Raw genomic sequence first — 5,439 nt, forward strand, 5'->3', positions numbered from 1 at the left:
GATGTTTATCCTGTATTTGATTGTGTTTATCTGCAGTTAGTTACACGAATTCAGATATGAGATGAAATCGGATATGAATGAAAGCGTTTAGGGATGAACAAGTTTAAGAGTTTTTAAGAGTTTTAAGAATTTTAAGAGTTTTAAGAGTTTTTAAGAGTTTTAGCCAAATGCATTATAAGATAGTATAGATTTATTAATCATATTAGTTAATTTTATATTATTATTCAATACATTTAGTTATCAAAAAGTAAAGATAACAATTCTAATAATGTTTATGTAAGTTACATAAAAGTTAAAGTTATAATTATTTTATTTCATAGATAATAAAATTGTGTTGAATGATTTTAATAAAATATTTAATTTAATTATAGTTTTTAAAAAATTACTAGTTAACTAGGACATGTAAGGCCGAATAATTTTATTTTTATTTATATTATACTAGAATAATACTTACGCAACGCAGCGAAATAAATCTCAATTTTAATGTTTAGTTTTTATTTTTCTCTATCGATATAATACGATTATATGTGCTTTTAAGAAAACGATAATGTTTTTATTTTTGAATGAAATATAAATTTGAAGATAACATAAAAATTTGAAAAAAATAAATCTATATTAGTATCAAATTAACTAGTTAATAATTATCGTTTTTTTGGTGTAACTTTTTTAATTCATTTTTTTATTATAAGTTAATTTAGATTTAATAACAAAGTAATTTATTTTTGGTTTAATAATATAATTTTTTATAAAGATAATAATTGAACATTCAGTTAGAGCTCAATGATTATCTTAATTATAATTTATTTTTTTATTTAAAGTGAATGTTTATTCTGTATTTAATAATGTTTATCTGCAGTTAGTTACACGAATTTTAAAATGGAGCTTTAATAAGTTGTACTTATGCAAAATTACTTGTAATCTTGAATTTTAAGTAATATGCATCAATAAACAATATTTCATGTATAAAAAATAGTTTTTAAGAGTTTTTGTCAAATGCTTTATAATGTAGTATAGATAATAAATATAATTTTTTATAAAGATAATAATTAATTATTTTGTTAGAACTCAATAATTATCCTAATTATATTTTAAATTTTTTATATTTTAAAATGAGATGTTTATCCTCAATTTGATTATGTTTATCCGCAGTTAGTTACACGAATTCAAAATGGAGCTTTAATAAATTATACTTACGTACAATTTACTTGTAATCTTGAATTTTAAGTAATATGCATCAATAGACAGTAATTCATGTATAAAAAAAATAGTTTTTAAGAGTTTTTATCAAATATTTTATTAGATATAATGGTTATTAAAAATCATAAATTAATGTAGATTTTTTTTCTAAAATTTATTTTGACAAATCAAAATTTTATAATATATATAGTAATCAATTTATTTTTTTTTAATTAATATATTATATTATTTTAATTTTTCTTTACTATCTTTTTTGTATTAATATATTATATTATTACATATTTGTTTTAATTACATTATAAAAATCGTAATTAAGTAATTTTTCAATATGTCGTTTTGGATCATTTTACATGCTTATCAGCTAATTTTTGCCAAACATGATTTGTTTGTAGCTAATATTAGCTATTAGCTAGCTAACTTATCAGTTATCAATTAACTTATCAGTTATCAATTAACTTATCAGTTATCAATTAACTTATCGTACAGTTTGTCAAACATATAATTAAACAAGTTACCTAAATTGTCAAACATTATAGAGAGGCCATACCAACTGACACTAATGAAGTCGTCTTAAAATCAACATATAACCACTTACATTAATTCGTACAGGAGGAGGAGGAGGAGGAGGAGGAGGATAAGGGGTGGAGGGCCCCTTCCATCTCGTAGGAAAAGTCCGTTTGTTTTTTCAAAATTACCTTTTAATATTTATGAAGTTTGATTCGTTTAGACATTTGAGTAAATGTTTGTTTTATTTTTAAAATTAGAGTTTAAAAGCACTAAATGTCCTCTGGAATTTTAAATGGTAAATGTATCCCTTAATACCTCTTAGTTTTCTAATCCGTCCTTTATCACATAGTTCATATTTTGGGGGATGTAAGAGATTTGTTAGCAAAAACTATTTATTTTTTATACTTTTGTAAAAAAAAACTATTTATCTTTTATATTTTTGCACTAGTTTGACCAATGCAGATTTCAGACTTCAAACATAAAAACAAACATTCTTATTCATATAGATTTCAGACTTTAGGACCACTTATTATTGGAAACCCCTCCTATCAAGAGGTTCATGATTACATATACTTACTTTTAAAACCCTTAGGCTGCTATCATCTTTACATCATCCATGGTCACCATCGACCATCACAACCTCTACTTCTACCGCTGTCACCAACTCCTCTTCTAATATTACTGAACTCATATATAAAATTATTAAACAATATTTAAGAAACAACTTATCCAACCCAGTCCTACTCATGTTGTCGTATTCAGTCACATGGGTGTACCAAATCCTACGCTATTGTCTAAGGTTATGTTAGACAAACTAACTGATAACTAATAAACTAACTGATGAATGATAAACTAGCTAGTGGCTGATAAGCTAGCTGGTGGACTAAATATGTTTGGCAAAAAAGACATGTTTAAAAATGAATAGATTTCAACATTTCATAGTATATTTAAAACAGTTAACTAATAATATAATATGTTAATTAATACAAATCAGATGGTAAAAAAAGTTAAATAATAAAATATGCTAATTAATAGATTTAAATTTGATTTATTATTATTATTATTATTATTACTATTACTATTATATATAATATTAAAAAAATTAGATTTCTATAACCAAATACGAAGTTTAGAAAATACTTACATTAAATAATGATTTTAAACCATAAGGATGGTGTCTGATTGGTTTAAACTTGGCTCCAAAGGTCAAAAGTACCAGGAGGTCTCAGGTTCAAATCCAATGAGGAATAAAAATTCCCTTGTGGCCACGAAGATTTAAATGCGGTGACTCCAGACTATCTGCAAAACAGGTGGTCGCCCTGAGATTAGTCGGCTCGCATAGCGGTTTGGATATCCAGGTTAATAAAAAAAATAATGATTTTAAATAACCATTACAAATAATAAAAATAAAAATAAGTTGGTCAACCTTACATATATTTAGGGGTGAACGCGGGTTGGATTGGGCGGTTTACAACAATTTTACAAACGAACCCAATTATGGCGGTTTGGAAAATCTCAACCCAACCCAACTCATTCAAAAGTATAACCCAACCCAACCCAACCCTTGTGGGTTGAGGCGGGTTGGTGGGTTAGTGGATTCATAATTTGACGAATGAAATAATTCATAAAACTTAAATTTATAGACCATATTATAAAGCATCTTATCTAAAAATAATATAATAGGTTTATAGGACGTTTTTAAATGTTTCAACAAGTGTTTTAGAATGATCTTTGAATAAAATGTCGTATTCGTTATTTTATAGAAACATTTTGAGAATTGTCCCGTAAACTCATCTATTTATCGGATACCTATGCTCATATGACACTTTTTCAAGTCATGTTGTATAAAATAACTAATACGACACTTTATTTTAAAAGCATCATAGAATTTGTTAAGACGCCCAAAACCATCCTATAAACATATTGGAACTCTTTTAGATAAGACATTTTTCTAATATAACTCGTTAAAAGCGTCATGAATTGATGGATTCGTCCATCAAATCTATCAATATCATTCATATTTTCCAACATATCAATTTGTTGTTGCTGCAAAAAAAATCAATAATTTTCCTTATTAATTAGATTATTTTTCATCATTCTTTGATCGTGAATTTCTTTTGATAACCTATACGTTTAGTTAAAATGAAACAAAATATAATATCAATAAAAATTATATATTAGCGACGGGTTGGGCGGGTTGAGCCAATTTCAACCCTCCTAATTGGCGGGTTAACGGTTTAGCTGGTGGACGGGTTGGGTTTAATTGAGTTGTTAGCGGGTTGGGTTGGGCGGGTTTCATGGATTGACAGTTTTTTGTACATCCCTACATATATTAATTGATTAACTAATAATTGCTCAAAACATAATAATTAAATTAAATATTTTACTAAATATTTATCAAGACTTTATTATTTATAAAACAAAAGAAATATATAACTTTTATGTAATTATAAAAACATTTTCAAAATTGTTATATTTGTTTTTAACGATTAAATATATTGAATAACAATTGTAAATAATCCAATAAGTGCTAATGATTAATCTAGGTTTAAATTTAATTAATATTTTGAAAAGAATAGTAATTAATACTATTTAATTGATTTTTAAATAGTTATTAGTAATAAATAACAATTAACATTAATGAAGCTATAATTGAAAAAAGTGTCAGTAAACTACTAAAAAAGTTATTTGAGCTAACGTTTCAATAAGTTAACTTATAAACTACCTTGTATGCTGCTAGCTTATGTCCATTCAAACGTATACTCAAAAAATAAGTTAGCTTATAAACATCTCCAATAAAGGTTCTTATAAGAACCTCTTATTTTGTTACCACCTCATTTTCAACTCATCAAGTTAAAAACTTACACAAATAGTAATTTTTACAAGAACTATTTTTTTATGGGTCCCATGTATTTTTTTTTTCATCATCAATAACTATTATACATATATAATGTTAATAATTTTATATATATATATATAAAAGATAAAAGTTTAAAAAAAAACCTAATGAACTTTAATATTTGAAATAATTAAGTTATTGGACAATTTTTTGGAATAAATAAGTCATTGGACATTCCAAAACCTGTTAAATAACTCTTTGGACTTTCTAAAACTTGTTAGATGTATATTCTTATGACCTATAAAACTGGTTAATATGGTAAAATAATGAAAAAAAGTCTGAAAAAGAGCCAATAAACTTTAATATTTTAAACGATGAAATTTCTAAACATTTTTTGAACCAAAAAAATAATTATATCTATAAAATGGAACAATTATACCAAAAAGTACTTACACTTCAAAAAATTATTCAAGAAATTTATTTTAATAAAAAAAAATTTGTTAGTGATTTTTCAAATAAAAAAAGATTTAGAAAAGATTACAGATTAAATTTATTTTGATTATTTCATATATGATATCTTAAATTTAAAAAAGAGTTAAAAAGGATAACTGATGAAATTTATTTTAATTAAAAATAAAATATATAGTTGGTGATATTCCAAATTAAAAAAAATAGAAAATAATTTGTCGTTAGGGTCACGGATTAACGATAAAATTTAACTAAATACATAATTAATTACAATTCGTCGCTAGTGTTCATTAATATATATGCATTGATTACTTATATCTAATTGATAACTAATTTGACCATCGTTATACGCTCTAACACAGTAACATGTAAATAAATGTGAAAGATCGTGTTTGAATCTTGTCGGAGATATCATTTCATCAACAAAT

The sequence above is a fragment of the Cynara cardunculus genome (assembly GCF_001531365.2).
Source record: "Cynara cardunculus var. scolymus isolate 2C chromosome LG 15, CcrdV1, whole genome shotgun sequence".
Taxonomy (NCBI): domain Eukaryota; kingdom Viridiplantae; phylum Streptophyta; class Magnoliopsida; order Asterales; family Asteraceae; genus Cynara; species Cynara cardunculus.